The following is a 21448-nucleotide window of genomic DNA, read 5'->3' as shown; positions in this document are numbered from 1 at the left end:
TGTAAATGACAAACGGCAAGGATTTTTATGTCTAATGGCACTTTATCTATTATTTTACTACAAGTTGTATGTTTCATGGTGTTTTTTAATATTATGTGTTGCTATTTAGGATAGATAGACCCAGGTCGTTGCTTTGATTTGTAAAAGAGCGGCATAAATAAATAATGATAATATAAATAATGTAACGTAAATAATATATTTCTAAATGTTCAGTGCTAGAAAGTAAGCCATGCAAGTCTGAAATGATACGAGGGCTGCAAAATGATAATAGTTTCACAAGCAGCATGTTTAATTCGCTAAAAAATAAGCATTTTAAAGACCGAAAAAAATGTGTGTCATACATGCATTTTCTGTTCAGGTGAGTCTAGACATTTCCAGGTGAGTCTAGCATATAAAAATGCCAAGCTGGCAAGTTGGTATAATTTATGAGCTGAATCTGAGCAGGTGTACTGTGTTCCAAATATAGCAAACGTCCGTTTTTTTTTCCAGGGCAACACAAAATGTGTTATTTATTGCCATGCTGTAAAGCCTTCCTTGAATCTTAAAGCCTATTTTATTATGTAAGCAGCTCAAGACTGTCCAACTTTCCTTATCCTAGAAGAAGAGGAGTAAGTGTTGCACACAGCATTTTAAAAAGCCTTTACTGTCCACATAATTTCTTACACTTCCATCAAAATAACCTTTAACGTCCACTATGCCTCCCTCAATGTATTTTCAAAACATAAATGCAACTCATCTACGCGCCGACTCTGCAGCGGTTTCTACAAAGGATGTTTCGGATCCAGTCGGATGCCGTTAATTGGCTCTCTGACAGACACAAGATTCCTGCAACTAAACTACTTCCTTGTAACTATGTCTACTAAACCCAATTATCTCTCCTTAGAGCTTTTTCTCACTAATTACTGCCTCTCAGTTGCTATTTAAGACTCATGAGATATGGGGGGGGGGAAGCATTGATAACCAAAATAAACAGGCTGTTAAATATTTCTGGCACTTCAGATGTTTCCACAATGCACAGCTTGGTGGATGGCATCCTTCCCTTTTGACAGACACAGCACAACTGGCTGGAGTGCAAGAGTGAAATGGAGAAAATTGACCACGCGTTGACGATGATCAATATTTGCACCGTGAAGAGAGACGGGCGACAGACAACTTATACCTGTGGGAGGAACATCGATATACCGTAGCACTAAAAATGACAACTAAAATGGTTTATAAAGGATCCAAACGGTGTTTTGAGCACTTAAAAGCTTTTATTTATTATAGCTACTACAAAAATTGACTTTGAAATGCAATATTTCCTTTAAGGGAGCTCACACTGCATCCTGTAGTAAACACAGCAGTGGAATCACATCTGTATGAAATGTTTATGTGGTGAAAGGTTTGAGTTTTATTAAAATGAACCATTTATTTGAATACTTTAAGACATTCAATGCTGCGGTTCAAATTTGGCGCATAAACATTAAATTAAATATTTTTTTATTGAATATCTATATTTCAATCTTTTTATTGAGGAAGGTTATATCGCAATAATTATAGTTATCGTTTTGTCGCCCAGCCCGACCTCAAAGTACAGTATATCTACTCCTGCATCCCCTCTTTGAAAACTGACACCCCCCAGGTTAGGAACCACTGCACTAAAGGAACCATCGTTACATACAGAACCCAAGACGTTCCCCTTTAAGAGAACGGGTACTGCATCCCCATGATGTCCACTAGAAGACACAGTTTGGGTTTTCCTCAGGGGAACTATGGTTGCACGCTAGCAGTGTGACAAGACCCTTATAACATGAGACGAGATTTTTAGACTTGCTTTAAATAAATCATCAATGATAAAATATATAGGGAAAATTTTTATTTCATTGAACAAAAACATTGGGAAAATGTAGGTGCATTTTGTAACCAACTTTATGAAACTTAGCTTCTATTTTAATAAATCACTTGCAACAACATGTGAACGCTGCAAAATAGTTTGCCACAAACTGTTGATAGTTTGCCACCTGTGTTCATTTGTCTATTCTTATTTATATATTCATTCAAACATATTTGTTCATTTATTCGTTTGACAGCCCACTATGTGAGATTGACTGCAATAAGGTACGTTCTTTTCAAGTTATAATCATAGTACACTAATAAATGATTTTTAGAAACAAAAGGTTTCATTTTAATTCATCAAGTTACTTCATGATTCTTTGTGTAATTCTATACATTTTACTAGAAAATTTGTCATGTTATACTCATAGGGAATAATCAATCTGATTATGTCTTAGGACACTTACACAATATACTTACAGGTGCATCAGAGAACGCTGTGAATCCATCGACTTTACTGGGGAGTATAGGACGTAGAGGATAAATGAAAAAAAGCAGAAAAGCTGCTGCCATGAAGTCTGCTTTTTTAACTATGCCAACCCCAATTGATTCACATGCAATGAGGGAGGCTAATTGATCACAAAATCCGTTTCTTTCAAGCCTGAAAGCGAAGAGTGATTCTGGGTAAAGACGTTTTTTTTTGTTTTTTTTAATCTGCAGCCTTTCTATGGGATCAATTTGCCCATTGACCTAGACACAGAAGTCCCAGAAGGCCTTGTCTTTGTGCGGCAACTGTAAGGGCTTTGCTCTGGTGAGGATATCTCATTTGTACAACTTTTCCTTTCTTCCCAAGCAACCTTTCGTTTAAATTTATTCAGATCTATACTCTATGAAGTAATGCTTTATTCAGCAATAATTAGCTACTGCTGTGCTGCTTTTTTTGAGCTCATAATTACATTAAGTATAGACCTTATAGACAACTTGCTGTTTCAATTTACCACTTACAGAGTGTTCTGCCACAATTTTATCAAATAGTGCAGACAGCAAACAAAACGCAGTTACGCATCATCAATATTTGGACTGAACGGCCATCAGCTCAGGAAGAAAGACATTTTTCATATTTTTTTCACTTTGTACAACCGTGTATAGCAGCAGAACTAATGATCTCTGAAAAGACTTAAAATCACACTGTCAAATTTATCAACAGATTCTATCACAAAAAGCTAAATATATTATATATACAGAATGCTTTTTGGTGGTTGCAAAGAGAACAAATTGAACTTGAAACAGCTTAAAAAAAAAGAGTGCAGCAGTAGGGCTCCACATCACAGTACCACATCACTCCAAAATCACAGTAATTTTCCTCAGAGAAATAGATTTTTATTTTTTTTTATGCTACTATACGTTACAAACCTTTCAAAACTGACCTACTGTGAGCCCTGATATTCAGTGGTAAGTGTTTCGATTTTAGTTCAAGAAGACTGTTTTTAAGTGAGTTTCAGTTGGAATTAAAAGAGAATTTCCAACATGGAATAGAAATTGCAAGTGTCCCTGTTCAATTTACAGTCAATGCCGCAGCTGTCGTTGCCAGAAAACATTTACTGTAAATATACAATGTCAGACATTACGAGATGGAACATTGGTGCCTGTACGTTTTACAGCATATAACCGTAGATTTCATTAAGCCATGGTAGGTTAATATAACATATACATTAATAATACCAATGGCAAAATACAGTAGAATGCCATGTGACGAATCATAAGAAAAAAGTGCACGTGGACACAGAGGAAGATAAATATTAGGATAACACACAATGCTGAAATAATGCAATCAAATTGAAAATATACCACAAAACAAGTGGAGTGTCTTTTTACTGTTTTTTTTAAAGCAAATTACTGTGTAATTATAAAATGTATAGTTTTACCATGTACGTGTAAGCTTTTTTCTTTCTTTACTGTAATTATATCTAAATATTTTGTTACACACTTCAAATATTTTTGTATACTAAATAAAATCACCAGATAAGTAATGATTAATGGTGTACATACTTAATTCGTCATAAAAAGCACTACTTCACATAGCTCTATATCATAGCTTCTAATTTTGGTTGGTTTGGTTCATGCCTACATTTAAAAAAAATATATAAAAAATAAATATCACGTTAAAGTTTTTAAATGAAAAGACTGGGAAAATACTTCCGGGGGCAAGGCCACTAAGTGGATGGCCACTGTTGTTAGATCTTGAGCAATATTGCTCAACCTTTGCAGTACAGGCTTCCATCAAAACAAAAATGAGAGGGTGCATTTGTCTTTATTTCAAAATAACCTTTCCTGTTGTGGTTACATGACCCTGAATATCTTTCTGAAGTTTCCGAACCAAATCTCTTTATATCACATCACCTTCGCTGACTCCATTAGCGGATTTTGCATTGAATTTTAAATGTGTCAGCACGTCTCTTTAGGGTCAGATCTACCGATTTCAGAGTCAGATTTCACCAAAGTTTACAGATATTTCTGTAATTGCAGTTTAGCAAAAATAAACCTTTTGAAAACAAAAACAATAGAATGAGGAGGTCTGCAAAATCTGATACATAAAACTTTAATTCTAACCTTGAGAACCGTTTCTCATTCAGCTCTGGGTCTTTCGCTTAAAGCAGCACCACTCAAGTTCTGTAACCTTTGAGTAGTTGAATAGTTGTGGTTTTTAAAACATATCTTTTAAAAAGGCTTATTTGTGACTTTAAGAAATATGCTCTTGTGATAGTCCACAATTTCAAGTTTTTTAATTATTTATACAATGGCAAGATCGTTTGTAAAATGGAACCTTGACAAGATGGAAATAAATAGATCTAAAATATCTAAAGTTTAACATTGCATGCATGATGGTGTCAGTTTGACAATCAATTTGATCATTTCTAACCAATTCTATGTTAATATTTTTATTACTTAGATGTATATGTATTTATTATGACTTCAGGGTGTATATTTAAGAGGAAAGCAAATCCTCTACCAATTAGTTTTTGTTTGTACTATTGGTTTTCTGTTGGATGATATCACTGAGACTCTTTATTTCTTTCAGAATATTATTATAAGAGATTCAATTAAATTCCAAATATTACAAAGAAAATTTGATTTGAATATTTCACACTAATACACATAAGCATGCATCATTTTGCTAATTGTACTTGTGTTTCCAACCATATTAGTGTCATTTTTTGTAGGATGATATTACTGAGATACTGAGATTACTGATAAAAATAATCAGAATATGAGAATAATTTTTCAGAATATTACTAACGGCAAATAGATGGAAAATAATGTGGGGACTGGGAATTGAATGAAATTATAAATATTGCAAAGAAAATATGCCTTATATGAATATTCTAAATTTAACAGAAAAAAAAAAGAAATGCCAGCAAATGTTTCTTACTAAATTGCTAGTTTTAGAACATTGAACACAAATAATTTATTACATAATAAATAGTTCTATTTAATAATAAATATAATATTACACCTCAGAGAAAAAAATACTTGATACTCTTTATTCACGAGCTCCAATGTGAAGTGAACTTTTCTGCCTTTGACAGACAGAATGTTCGTTAATTTTATGCGTAATAATGTTAGCTCACTTCTGTCACATCGTTTAGAACATTGTGTTTGATGTTTGAAGTGCCAAACATGTCCTGAGGGTGTGTGCGCTCATAAATATAATATTGCGAAAATGATTACTTTTATGCTCCTAGGAAAAACACTTTTAGACTTCTAAAGGTTGCTAACAATTTTTGAGGTCGCTGTAATTAATTGAAGGTTGTTTAGTTCTACAGACATGCCTTCAGTCCGTAATTTGTAATGAGCTAAAGGTTACGGGGTGAAATGCTATGCTATAATGTAGTGCATACGTAGTGTAGTTTTATGTAGAAAAGACATAATGTTAGGACACATGTCAGCAAGCTTCCGCTTTACAACATAAATTAAACTCTTGAGTGCACGCAATCCTATTAACGTAAGTGCGCACAATGAATTTTACAGCTGAATAACATTCACTGTGATTGACTTTAAATGCTTCCTAGGAGAAAAAAAAATGTTAGTCTGTTCATGAATGCATTATTCTTTCTTCGGTGGTGGAGAATGCGGGCACTAACACATATACACGTACAAGTTTTTTGTCGTATTGCAATATGCGTGTTTATGCAGGATCCAGTTTTAACAATATATTGTAGACGTGATGGTATGTATAAAGAAAGTGACGTGTCAGCAACATCTCCACCCCATCCCCATGACTGTCTCACAACAGCCTGCCAAATGTCTACTACAGCCAACGGTTTCTTGTCACCATCCAGCCATGTGATACAATACTTGAAGACAGATAGCTCCTTTGAGGTTTTTGTGGCCATAGAGAATAGTACCAGACATATGGAAGCCCAAATACTGCTTGTCTGCTCTGGATACACTAGAGGTCCTTCCATCTATTAATAATCTGCTTAGCTCTTATATACAATAGACTGTATGCTCGTGCATGCTTGTGTGTATATATATATATATATATAAATATATATATATTGAGAGAGAGAGAGAGAGAGAGAGAGAGAGAGAGAGAGAGAGAGAGATGTGTGTTTGTCTTCACGCTATAATTTGACATTGACAAAATAGGATCTGTGGCTGTAGTCCAAAAATGTGTGCTCTGCATGCCTAGATAGTATTTTAAGGCATCCTAGGTGCAAAAATGTTTCAAAGTTTCATATTGGGCGGCACTGCATGATTTATTTTACAGTTATGGCAAAATGACAAAATGCATTATGATGAGCTCAGTGAAAAGTCCTCGATGGCAGACACGATTTAGAAAAAAAACATTGATTATCTTAAATTGTATTTAATGCTAACAAGTATTAAAAAAAATTAAGTAAAAGTTTTATTGTATTGTTCTTGTTTCATGGCATAAACGTTACACGCAGGTGACATAAAATACGTACCAACAAGGACATATCACTGCAGTTTCCAAAGAATGAGGTATATATTTTTATGAGACTAGGTTGTCACGCCAGACTAAGAGGATTCAAGTGCGGTTAAAGACAGAGTTTATTGACAAAGAATAATATGGCAGTTCTCAGGAAGTAAATAGTCTCAGTGTAGAAAATCCAGGAACAGCAAAGGGAATCCACAAGAACCTAGTTCACGTCGTCCTCTCAGTGAAATGGAACTAAAACCAGAGAAAAGAGACGGCCACGAGTCCGGAGAATCAGTCAGCTGAGCGGGATATGACACAGGAGGGAACTGACAAAAGACAAGACCAAGCGCACAATAAATAGTGCTTATTAGTGTCTAATTATGATCTTAGCATCGTGCTAAGCTAAAGTCCAAGGGAATTAACTGTATATTGGCAGGTGGGAAGGACGAGCTAGCATTTCCAGTTGTGTTTCCCAAGGGGGTTTTGAATGAAAGTGACCCAATGATGGGTTGCCAATTTTTTTCCATTGTGAGCCGTATATCATCATTATGCTTAGGGGACGTGGTCTACACTTTCACCTGGGCCATATATTTTGGTACTCAAAGTCTCAAAGAATTCCTGTCAAGGCCTGAAGATACTAATTGGACCATAAGTCACTGATGTAGGGCACGGAGTGTCATGCACCCCATATGGTCTGACTGTGAACTGAGCTGTAGAAGCTGTAGATGTGATTTTTGTTGATCTAATTACCTCAAATGCTTATGTGAATGATTTTTTTTTTTCAGATCTGGATGGAAATGACACATTTTTGAGTTATATATATAAACAATTTCAGTAGAAAATAATTTGAAATTGAGAGATCGTGATAGCAAAAGAACAAAATGTAGGTGTGGTTCTAAACATCGGTTGGATTTTGAGATTAGAGCTTGCAACCAAAAGTTTAGGGTGGACTAAATGAGTGCAGATATCCCTGGGTCACCTGTCACTTTATGGAAAAGAGCAGCGTGAACATTTTGCTAAACCTCCTGTCTTCCATATTGTTTTTCCATCTCCTGTAATCCAATATGTCTTCTGTATTGGTTTAGAATGATGTGACTCTAAGTATATGACAGAATCTTCATTTTGGCCATATCCCTACGTCTCTATACATTTCTCCAACTGAGTTATGTTTAAGTGAATATGTTTATGATCTACAAGATGCAAACAATACACAGAGAAACACACAGGCTATATTGTCTTCCCTGTTTGAGTTAGGACTGCAATTATCCCTGTGTTGTCCCCGAGACTGACAGTAAAGGCGGCCTGGAGTGAACTGTCTATGCTTGAATTAATGATTCTCAATGCGGTGTCATGGCTAGATATCAGTTTTTCAGCTTTATCTTAGTCCTAAAGAAATGTCCTTTGAAATTCCGGCTCACTTTGGAATGCTGATGTGTTACGACTTTAAAAACTTTTTAAACTTTAGTTTTTGAATTTGAAGGTGCCAAATAATGGGCGTTTATCAGTTTCCCAACATGCACGCACGCACTCGCTAATCTCAAATAGCCATGACAAAATGAACCTTGCAGTTTTGGAATCTTAGACTGCCGCCACGGCACAGATTCAAGGCCGGAAGAATTTGTTTCCACAAATTTCCCAACATCGCTGTAAAGCAGGCACCACGTTGTCCCCTGGAGCAGTCTAGGGGTTAAGTGGCTTGCACAAGCACGCATAGCGGTTATAGGTTATGTATCCCCTCCCCCACCTAATGGGACTGAAATGTTCAACCTTTTGCTCGCCCACTAATCTATACTATTTGTTCCATGAAAATCATTAGTTTTCTCATTTAGAGCTGCACAAACACAAAAGTAGATTTTTTCTTTTTCGGCTGTAATTATAGATTTCCCGCTGTTTTCTTTCTTAGTAATATACACGGGGAGTAAACTTGGCTTCGGTATTTCCATGCAAATTAAGTATGGATAAATACAGTATACAAAAAGATAAATTCATTCTTACAAGTTCAAGAATGATTGCTCCCTCAAATCACTGTGTAATGAGGCATGTCAAGAAAATAGCCACCTAGTGTGCTATTGGAAGTGTAATTTCTGTGATTTTTTGGACAGTTCTAATCGTTATGTTACTGTTGCTGTTTGTGTTTTGACTTGGAAATGAGCAAATGGGTCATTCCAAATGTCTGCTGCATTTTATATCCCAATGAGGCAACACTGAATATTTTACATAAAATGTTAATTAGTTTTAATGCCACATGGTTGAATATATGTAAATATATGTAGCCCATTAGCACAAATTCATAATGATTGGAAATTAAGAATTAAAACAAAAAGATTTGACAGATATATTCTCATGTCCTCAATCCCACGTCCCCTATGTTTCTCAACTTCACTTTGAAATATAGGTTATATATTTATTGCAATTATTTGCCTTTATTATGATAGGACGGATGAGAATTGACAGGAAGTGAGGGGGTGAGATCGGGTAGGTCCTCAAGTCGGACCGACTTAAATTAGCATTTTGAATGTTAGTAAATACATAATATATTGTGATACTTATATTTTGTAAATATGTAAAAAGGTTAAATTAGTTTATGTCTCTCAAACTCCAGTTTCTCCAAGTTGTTGCTACTATCCTTTTAAAACCTATGCTCTAAATCACATGGCTTGCTAGAAGTTACATCATTTTCTTAGAAGGAAAGCAACTCAAGAACAAAGTAGGCTTATCAGTCGTAAACTTGTATCTCTTTTGCTCAGTTTTCAACCCGTTTCATTAATTTATACTAGACACGAAAATCCTGGTTTATTTCTTTTTTATACATAAGGCATCTATCAAAAGTATTCCTAATCTTCTGCTGAGATGTTGTTCTTTAATAGCTAGTAATGGGCTCCGTTAGCTTAAAACACTCAATCTGTTATGGTCCACCCCTGTTACACATTGCAATAAAAAAAAACACACACATTGTGTAACAGGGTGGACAAATATCTACACGTGTGAAATATTCAGGTCATACTAGCATGAGGTTGGCCCGTGTGTGCATATTGTTATTTTATACATTTATCAAACCGGTAAAATATCATTTAAAATACTTTTTGTATAACCTAAACTATATTTTGTAGTGTTTCGGTCTATGTTTCTGACTGGAGAAGGTCGCCTCAAACCACAAGAGCTATTTAAACCTAAAGTGACTCTCTGCATCATTAAACATTCTTTTTTCTCTTCTGCGTTTAACCCCATGATTATCCGAAAAACTCCACCTGTCGGTGCACCTATTGCGAAAAAACACAATGGCCAGCATGCAGACATTTAGTCAGCATCTACGGGTTTCTTTTACATGTCAGAATGAGGCAAAACAACAACATGTTTGCCTAAGATGGCATTGTGCTTTATGCCATTCAATATTTGACACCATTTGAAATTTCTGATTCATTACCTCTAGTCTAATCTATTGAAGGTTTGTGACTTGAGATGCCAGGTTGTCGAGTTTCTTGGTGGCCTGTCAATTTCAGCGATGAAAAATGTCCATCAAATGGGAATTGTTATTGATGTAAATCCTTCAGCCTGTGTAACGCCAGTAAGCATCTGTTTGTAATTTTCAATTCTTGAAATGTAAAACCAATTTTCCAATCTGACAGTTTGGAGGTTTTATCAATTTTAGTCGGCGTAAAGAAAATCCCTGATGTCCTACAAATGCTAATTCAGAATCAAAATAAATCAAACATAGCGCGCGAACAGGTGGGCGTGGTCGTCACTTCATTGGCGTTTGCAGTGCGTTTAACTTAAGCAACTTCGTTGAGCAAACTTCCAAATAAGGCCTTACCAATGAAAAAAATAGCAACCAAATGTGACTTGCTTCATCGTTTTGAAGCGAATTTTGAATTTTAAAGAATAAAAAAAAAAAAAAAATCTCTCTTATTGTTAATAAATAAATGGTGGCTGTACTAAATTAGTGATATGACCAAAACTTTGCTGAAAAAACTCTACTTCATGCTTTCTGTAGTCTGATTGCTAAATGATACATTTTTAGCAAATAAATTATACTTTCAAATTAATTTCTAATGTCTTTCTGTTGTGAATTGTTTGATTTTGATAAAGCAAACAAAGAGTATTTTTATTGATATTATAAATATTTAGTTTTTAGTTTTTTTTTTAATAATGTTAAAATGTAAACATCAAATAAGATACTACATGCCATTAGGAACATTTATTTTTCACCTCTCAGTCAACATTGTATTACACTGCATCATATGTTTTAACCCCAACAATAAAAGCAGTAACACTTTAGAATAGGTAATACTTGTTAACTATTAACTACTTTTTCTGTAAATAAATTCTTTAATTTGAGTAAGGTAGTCTTTAAATTTAGGTATTAGGTAGGATTAGGGATGTAAAATAAGGTCATGTGAAATAAGGCGTTAATATGTGCTTAAATTAGCACTAATAAATGACTAATAGTCTAGCAATATGCATGCTAATAAGCAATTTGAAATAATTTTAAACATGCACTAAACTTGCATTGCTCCTAAGAAAGTAACTTGTAAGTGTTGTTATCATTTATATTGCTTTAATTTATATTGGTCAGCAGCAAAAACGTTAGTTAATAAAAAGGAGATTACAACATTTTGTATCATACTCTTAATGTGCATTACACTATTTTGCTAATTTGCACTGTTTTTATTTATATTAATTAACACTGAATCTGTTTTCGTGCAAGTGAGATGAGTAAATGTAACTAGCGATCCATCACACAAGATTCAAACAGCATGAAAAAAATATCGCTTGCATTTTATAATAACATAATTGCATAATGCATAGTTTCTCATTCAGTGCATTGCCTTTCCAAGAGGGCTGAGACCGTGACATCCACAAGCTGCTGACCAGGCCTTCATCGATTCTGACAGGTCTGTGAGGAAAATGCTATCTCAAGATCACGCCAGGGGGATGGCTAGATAATTTATTGATTAAGGTGACCTTGGTCACAACCTCTTGAAAGTGCATGTGTTGTTACAAAACAAGCCACGGCTGTATCGATCCGATCGGGGCTGGAGTTTCCTCTCAGAGATTTGCGAAAGATAGCCAGTCCATGAAAAGAAAGTGCAAACAACTGGCTTGAGTTAATTACTTTCTGCAAGGTGATAATTGAGACAAGGACTGAAATAACCAAACCATGTGCTGAATTAAGATAACGGGTTTGTATTCAGATCAGCCTGTTTGTGCCAAGGGACTCATTTTTTAATTGGATGAATGTACTAGTCCTAAAGTGATGGGACAATCACTTGACCACTAACGATCCGTTACTAAAGATTACTAAACGCTTATGAAATGAACTGTTCACTAGAATCACTGCGTGTGCAAAAGTGATCTCATAGTGATCGACTATATTTGTATATAGCGCATGTATGCGAATGTGTGAAAGTATACCATAGAACAATTTGAAAAGACATTTACAGCATGTTGACTCACTGAAAGATGATTGAGGTTTTGTAGAACGTCAGGAGTCATTTGAGGCTTAAAGAGACATCTGAGAGCCAAAACATCATTTAGACACTCACCTGGATCTGGATTACCTGAAGAGGCTCCAAATCCTGCTGTTGAGCAAAATCGTCAAGGACAAGATGGATAAACAAACCCACTTCAGGGAACCGATGTCCCATGTGAGAGAGTCCCCATAGTGTTCTCTTCTTCAAAGTGCGAGTCTGCAGTCGGTGTCGCTTTATAATCTGAAACGACTTGAGAGGAACTTAAGCAACAGCAATCGGATTTCATACATCTAGTTTACATTTTAGGCCAAATACTCAATCGGGCTACTTTGGCCATTTTCGTTGCCACGAATGAAAATTGTTTCAATTGAGTTAAAAGCAGAATTAGATGCGCCTTTGAAAACACCGTGATGTTTCGCTTCATGACATGAATCAGCTTTTGAGCGTGTCAGTTGAGCAGAATAATTTGTAATTACTCATTTACTGATTGAATCAGAACCAGCGGTTCGAGTTCGTCCATTTGTTGCCACCTACTGGCAATCAATGTCATAAATCAAATATTGCAGCCAATTAAAAGTGCTACTTGCTTACCTCCATGTTCTTCCAACCCCATAAAAGCTCTGTTAGCTTGCTGATACAGCGATGCATTGTTTTCTCTCAAACCAAAGAGTAAACGCTCATAGAAAAGCGTGGACCTTGTTTTGCGACTCACACAGAACAGCATACGTGTCGATTTTGCACTGAATTGATAAAGTCAATATTTTTGTTTTCTTTGTATACAGAAAGTATTCGTCACTTTATAACGTTGCATTGAACCACTGACAACAGATGAAATATTCTGATGATGTCTTTTAAACTTTATCTGATCCTTGACAGTGTTCGTTACTTGGCAGTCAACGGGACCGTCTACAGGCCTCTGGTTTTCATCCAAAATATCTTAAAGACGATTAAAGCTTTTACGGGTTTGGAACGGACACGAGGGTAAGTGAGGGTACATTTTCATTTTGCGCGTGGAGTAACCCTTTCATTTATTTTCAAGATCTGAGGCAAACAATGTTTACTTTTGCCTTTAGTATGTCTTTAAGGTCACACAGAATGGTATTCAACTCTCATCAATAAAGCACATAATCACCTCATATTTTGAACTTGCATACCTTTTATCATATATTACAGCACTGTGGTACTCACGTGGACGTGTGTCAAAAACTGAGGGAAGAAAGTGTTGAATAAAGCCCTAACTCTTTAAAAAACAGTTTAATAGGCCTAAATTACTGTTATATATTTGACATCTGCACTTTTGTTTGCTGTCAGATTTTCAGTGTTATTAACTTTTCAATAAGGAGTAACTACAGGCATAAAGAGCAGGCTATAACACTTTCTATCTAGGCTCACATTGGCCCATCTATTTTGAAATTGGCAAGGTTTCCTAGTCAACATCCTTCTGGACGCTGGAGATCAAAGTACATCAAGCATGAAAGCGCTTGATTACAGTTGAGGTCACCATGAAATACAGCATGAATTAAGCAGTGCTAATTCCCCTCACACTGGGGACAAAATAGTCTAGAAACTATTTTTACTCAATAATTGCTGCATTTCACAAATAGTTAATAACACGCTGAATTAAATGTGGAATTTGGAAAAACTGAAGTAGATTTTTATTGTAAAACATACTCCAGTAATCCTTGTTTTATTTAGCACCTTGAAAAATATTTTTTATATACATTATATGTGTACATTTACACGTATACACTCTAATAGAAATTAAATGTTTTGCAATTAAAATGACATCTGCTGAATTTATGAAATTATTATTATGGTAACACTTTTACAATAAAGTGTCATTTGTTAACTGGAACAAAAAATTAGCAATGCATTTATGAAATGATCTATTCATCTTTGTTAATGTTAGTTGATGAAAATACAGTTGTTCATTGTTTATTCATGTTAGTTCACAAATGCATTCACTAACGCTAACAAACACAACGTGGTGATTTTAATAATAATGCTGAAATTAACGTTAAGATTAATAAATGCTGTAGAAGTATTGTTCATTCTTAGTTAATGTTTACTAATCTTGTTAACTAATAAAACCATATTGTTACCATTAATACTTAATATATTTTACATAAATATTTAGGGTATTTTTATTAGTAAAATAAATAAATAAATTATATATATATATATATATATATATATATATTTTTTTTTTTTTTTTTTTTTTTTTTTTTTTACAGAAATGTTTGTTTATGCATTGCAGTATATGGCTTTATTTTGTGCAGTGTAACTGTTATTCAGCAATATTTCAGTGTTCCTTTAAGAGTCCTTTTCAAGACTCACTTTCTTTGCACTCTTGGTTTCAGGCTCTACTCTTGTGCTCTGAAAAAATGCAGAAAAGCACACTGTCTTCTTCCTTTAGCTGTATGCAGCCCAATGCACATGGCATTTTGCTGGAACAGAATAGTTGTCCCCTGTGTCTATTGGAAACAGTGAGGTGATATGAATAAATAAAGCAGCACAGATAGCTTTTTATCTCCTGCTGTGCGACGTGCAGACCGGGAGATCAGGATTATATCATAACTGGGGCCATAGCTGCTGAGTTTGCACAATCCCATAAGAAGTTTGTTTTAGCTCTACCACACGCCACTCCCTTAAAATCACGAGCTTAGTTCCTGAACTCAATGAGATGCCTCTAAAAAGGGCAGCATTTTGACAAAGGCTGTTTCCAAAAAGTGTGGCTTAATTTCAATCTATCCTACCTCCTAAGATACCTTATAACAGCTTACATTTAAGGCAGCTCACTTGTATTCTTTTAGAAGAAGGTAATCCCAGCATGCACTGTGATGAACTGGCAATAGGTCCAGAATAGAAAAATTAGCTGAATAATCAAAAATACAGTATATAAAGTTAATGAATACCGTGATAATATGAACTTTGCATATGTTTTTTTTTTAATAGTAGGCATTATATGCAATGAGGCAAAGTTAAGTATTGATACGCATTATATGCAATGAGGCTATCCAAGTATCATTATGGAAATTAAAATTACATTACAATTACATTTTTCTTTACAAAGAATTATAAAAAAATAATTTCACGCTGGATAATGCATGTGGTTCCTGCCTCTGTCTGTGGATTCAAAATACTTTTAATTGTGAGCTTTAGTTTTTGTGCCTTCATTGCAAATCGTTATGGACAATAATATACCCAACTATAGTTATATAGTATGCTATAATATACCAAAAATGTATTTTTCCTACATCAGTAGCACAGTGTACTCTTGTCTCATTTGCTAGTGAACTGATTGTCCACTTTTCTTGTTCAGTCCCACTGACAGCATACTTTGATTGCCTTACCTCTATTTTCTAGTCAGTAGAGTTTCTTTTAAATTTAAAGTGCAAGTCTCACTACGTTTGGGGAGGTTTGAACTGAAGGAGGTTGGACATAAAAGCACCCTGCTGGAGGACGAAATGAACACTAGCCTTGAAGACTTATAGATGTAATGACTAATAGCTCAGCTCCCTGCTAGGAAGCAAGATCATAGAGGTAGAAATATTAGCATGCTCCATTTTCTTTTTAATTCGTGGATATATTTGCTTCAGCCTACATCTGAGGTGTTTGTGTCCTGCTTTGATGTGTATAAACACACTACTGATCCATAAATGGAAAAGCAGGAGGCTTGGATATGCAATCTAGGTTATGCATAAGAAGCTGATGCGGCAAGTGACCTGGTTTGGTAGAACTAGGTCATTTTCACTTTCCTCCGTTTCAAACTGTTTTGAATGGTTTCGGTTTAGCTTTCTTTAAATTCTGGGAGATCGTGACTCTTTTGTTGAAGACTGCATTTTCAGCTGGAATTATTTTTACAGATGCTGGGTTTGTAAGTGTGGTCCATTGCTGTGATGGATTATTTCAAGAGGTTATATAAGACGGCCAAGAAGTGCCAATGAGAACTGAATGCCAATGATCATGTACTGAAAAGACAAATAGGATTTGGTGGTTCGTTGAGCCTTGTAATTTTTTTCCTCACAATTTAATCAAGGTGCCTTTAAAAAGATATTTTGGCTTGTTTTAATGGTTAATGAAAACATATTTTTTGAAGCCAGATGGTGAAGTTATGCAGTAGGAACAACAGTGCCACGCTTAACTACTTAGTCCTAGAAGCATTGAAATTTTTGTCTTTTTTGACCTCTCATATTCTGTTGGTGACGTTGAGGATCTTCTTTTCTTGGAACTAAACCCATCTTGTCCAAGTCAAAAATAACCAGCAAAACAAAAATGGTTTAGGAAATGTCTTATTATGCAACATTAGTTTTTTTATGAACGTTTTTGTCGCTCTTTTTGAAATTGATATGATTTTGTTCTGATATGAAATTCCTAGATGATTTGAGCGTATGCACTACAAAACTATTCACAACAATGTATTTGCTCAAAAAACAATGGTGAATAAATTGATATTAATAACCAATCAATTCCAAAAAGGTATTTTTAATCGCGATTACATCCAAAATAAATGTTTACTTACATAACATATGTGTGTGTACTGTGGGAGACATATGTATATATATATATATATATATACACACACATACATACATAGTTAATAGGGAAAAATATGTTATTTATATAACAAATAGATTTATATGAATATGCAGGTATACTTATAAATACATGATGTTTAGCTATAAACAAATTTCGGGAGGAGCACGACCGATAATTAACGCGCTGGCTTCTCAAGCTTCCCAATCACGCAATTATCCAACCAGAGCAAGAAGTTTCATTATAAATTCGCATAATTTACCGATATCTCGTCGAGCATGGTAATCCAGCATGTCCGAACAAGACCAATCGCCAGAAACTCATGAAATCGGCGTGACACCGAAGCCCCACGACCGCTTGGAGCAAGCATCGCTAACGCCCGCCTCGAACTTCAACGAAGCGCCGCCGGGTTTACCAGAGGCAGAAAAAACTAACGCGAAAGTGACTATCCTTCGCCAACGCTGACAAGATCACGCTCGCCCCACCCGCCGACGCGCCCTCAAGCTTCCCCAGCCTCTACCGCAGCCTTTTCTTCCGCCGATCCGCAAATAAATGGACACCTGCCGGCGCTGGGCACCGCAAACGCGAACATTCGCCTCCGCCGCGCTTAACAAAGTCGCAGCTTCGCTGTACTCGATCATCGTCAGGCTTAGCCACAAACATTTCTCCTCCAGCCAAAAGAAAGGAAACAACTAGAAGAAGCCGTAATTTCCCAGGGGAAGACCTCGAGAAGTCAGCATCTGCACCCGTGATTAAGCCTCCGCCCACTGTGAGGCGGCAGAAGGCTTCCAGCTACTGCTAGCAAAGCCCCAGGACTCAAACACCAGCAGCTCTTCCTCCAGTTTCCAGCAAACAACCCACGCAGTGCTACCACGGCCCAGCCCCCATGCCATCAGCTCAGCCTGTACCCACTCTGTTCATTGGATCAGCTGAACTCACACCAATGGCACTCACGCCCAGTCTCTCCCGACCATGCCTGCAACCAGCTCCCCAATCCACTGTCCGTTATTTACCAGCCTCTGCTTTCCCTATTCCTCCAGGGACCTAACTCGCCCATTTCTGTTCCTACAGCCCAGCCAGCCATAGTGCAGCACAGGCACAGATGCCTCCACTGACGATCCCAGCCGACTCACCTCCTATTCCTCCTCCTCCCTATTTTTCATACCAGTCTGAACCTGGTGGTTCAAGACCCTCTACCATCTTCTTCACACACCTATTCTTCTTTACCTCCTATCTTTTCCACTCTTTCCCCTAGATCCCCTGCCAGCAGCCGCCGTGAGCCCCAACCCACTCACAAGTAGCTCCTATGAGCTACCCCGCCAACTCTCCCATCGCCCACCACCCCTTTCTCAGTATCCACTGCTAACCTCTTCCTATGCTCTCAACACGCACCGGACCCCACCTCAAGTCCCCAATCTCCACTCAAAGCACAGATCCTTGCAGAAATCCAGGATGCTGGCACCGAGAAGTGAACCCCCATGCAACCCAGGTGCTTCTCTTCACAACTAATATCCCAGCGACCATCCTTTAAGGTCCTCTCCCTCAAGCCTCTCGACCTGCTAATCCATGCCAGTTTCTCACAACCCTGCAATCTTACCTGACCGCTTGAAATGCTTTAAATCTTCCAGGCAAGCGTATAACCTCCACCCCTGATTTTTCCTCACATCCATCACTTTCTATCTCCTTTCTTAACACCTGTAAAACCCAAAGTCAGTTCTATTAAGGGCTACTTGAGTGGTATCCAGTTTTTCCATAAACTCATCCACGGCACGCTCACCTCAAATAAACCAATGCTCAGACTTCACTTTTAATCAAGGGGCATCCAAAGAAGGCATCCCTCCCGATCCGACCAAGGATGCCCATCAACTCTCGAAATTCTCTCTCAAATGCATATCCACCTCTCCTGCAGAGGCTACTTCTATCCATACTGCTCGTGACTCGATGCAATGTTCATTCTGGCCTTTTCGGTTTCCTCAGATGTTCAGAATTTACAGTCAACTCCAGATTCGACCCAAATATTCACCCACTATTTCCGGACCTATCTATCAGAGACTACTAAACCGTATCCTTTTTTCATCAAACAAAGTAAACGGACCAGACCAAAAATGGGCATTTCATATATATTTAACTCCAACTCCTACTTTTCCCTTCTAAATACTTCTAGCTTTCTCCAATACAGGAAATCCCAAACTAAAACTCCACTGACCCTCTGTTCACAGATGATTCCAACCACTCCCGTATCTCGATTCTGGTTCCAAAAGCACCTCAAATCAGTCCTATCTTACTCCGAATCCCATCAAAATTTCTCCACACTCCTTCAGAATAGGCAGCCACCACTGCAGCAGAGGAAAAGTCTCTCCCAACAGCAAATCCAAACCCTCGCCGCTGGTCTTCTAACGCATACAAAAAGCCACATTCGTTCAGACCAGTCACCATCAAAAAGCCCTCCAGACCCCACAACCAGTCCCAACAGAACTCCAAACCTACCACCTCTGCAGGGGATCACCTGCTGCACGCTCACTCCTTCATAAACGGCCAGCCTCGCCAGGCACGACCAAATGGCAAAACTCGCCACCGTGAGCGGCCACACCAAGCAGGAACATCGCACCACCGCCCCTGACGGCTCCCGCTATAAACAGCCATATTCAAAATCTGCCACCACAGTGGATATACTCAAGCAGGAATAATTGCACCCACCGCCTGGTCAGCTCCTCTCTCGCTATAAACGTCGATACAAAATCTGCCACAGGAGTGGTAATGTTACAGGAGCATCGCATCCACCGTGACGCCTCCCGCAGCAAACACCATATACAATTTCACTGCAGTGGCCAGCCCGGGCAGGAGCATCGCATCTACCGCCATGGACCACCGCTTATAGACGCGTCAGAGTACGTAAATCTGCCACAGGAGTGGTAATGCTAAGCAGGAGCATCGATCCACCGGGCCGTGACCGCCTCCCGCAGCAAATGACCATATATACCTGCCACTGCAGGCGCTCAAGCAGGAGCAGATCGCACCCACCGCCATGGACCACTCCCGCCAGATGACTCCTATTAAACCTGGCACCGCAGTGGCCAACACAAGCAGGAGACTGGTACCCACTGCGTGGACCGCTCCCGCCGTGATGCTAATACACTCTGACCGCTTTAACAGCGGACTACCTAGCCAGAGGGATTGCACCACCGGGCCATGGACTGGCTCTCCCCCATTGTCACAACAGTAGGCAAACTGCTAATGCAGTGGCTAACACAGGCTGGAGCACACCGCACCGTCGTGGGACCGCCCCTACAGGATCATGGAGCATAAACTCCAATCGTGAGGCCAACACAGGCAGGGAGTGATGGTACCCACCGGGCCGTGGATCAAACTTCCTGCCGTATTACACAATAGCACATTAAACTCTGCCACCACAGTGGCTAACACAGACAGGAGACAGACCCACTCACGTGTGGGACCGGGCTTCCCGCTGTACACGCCAATATACAACCCGCCACCGTGGTTAACACAGGCAGGAGTACTTGCATCGCACTGTCGTGACTGCTCTCCGCTGTAGATGACGGTATACAACCTGCATCAAAGAGTGGCTAACACAGGCAGGAGATTGCACTCCACCGGCCGGATCGCTTCCTGCCAGACATGGCATACAAAACCCAAGCACCGTAAAAATAACACAGGCAGGAGCATTGCACCCACTGCTGTGACCGCTTCCCGCCGAGATGATGGTGTTACAAACCTCACCGCAGTGGCTCAATACAGCAGGAGCATTGCACCCACCGCCAGGACCGCTCCCGCCGAGATGACGGAGCACAAACTTGCCACCGCAGGCATAACGCAGGCAGGAGCATTGCACCCACCGCCGTGTCTACTCCCGCCAGAGACGCACACTTGCACCACTGCTTCTAGCAGCAGACCGCAGCCGAGCTCTGCACCCACCGCTGCGGGCAGCTCCCGCCAGAGACGTGTCATTCACACAAGCTGCTATTACAGTGACTGCTCGTAAGCCGAGCCCTGCAATTCCACCGCCGTGGACCGCTTCCCGCTTAGAGACGACATCGCACTCCACTCGCTTCTAGCAGCAGACTTGTGTGTCGGAGCTTTGCACCCACCGCTGTGACAGCTCCCGCCAGCGACGGTCGCTCACACATGCTGCCATTACAGTGGACTGCTTCTAAGCCGGAGCTTGCACTCCACCACGTGGACCGCCCCGCGCCAGAGACGCACCGCACTCCACCGCTTTTTAGCAGCAGACCGCAAAGCCGGAGCCTTGCACCCACCGCCGTGGACAGCTCCCGGGCCAGCGACGGTCGTTCACATGCTGTTATTACAGGTGGACTGCTCTAGCCGAGTACTGTAATCCCACCGCTGCGTGGACTACCCTCTACTCAGACGCCACACGCACTCCACTGCCTTCAGCAGCAGATCAAAGCAGGAGCATTGCACTCCATCGCCGTGGACCGCCCGCCAGGCATGACAACATAAAACTCACACCGCTGGCGGGCTAACACAGGCAGGGAGCATTGCACCCACCGCCGTGGACCGCCTCCCGCCGTATACGACAACAGGCAACCGCACTGCGGTGGCTAACACAGGTAGGAGCATTGTACCCACCGTGGACCGCTTCCTGTACACGATAATATACAAACTCGCCACCGCAGTGGGGCTGCCGACAGGCAGGAGCATTGCA

The sequence above is a fragment of the Puntigrus tetrazona genome, chromosome 25 (genome assembly GCF_018831695.1).
Source record: "Puntigrus tetrazona isolate hp1 chromosome 25, ASM1883169v1, whole genome shotgun sequence".
Lineage (NCBI taxonomy): Eukaryota > Metazoa > Chordata > Actinopteri > Cypriniformes > Cyprinidae > Puntigrus > Puntigrus tetrazona.
Note: the sequence above shows the minus strand (reverse complement) of the source record.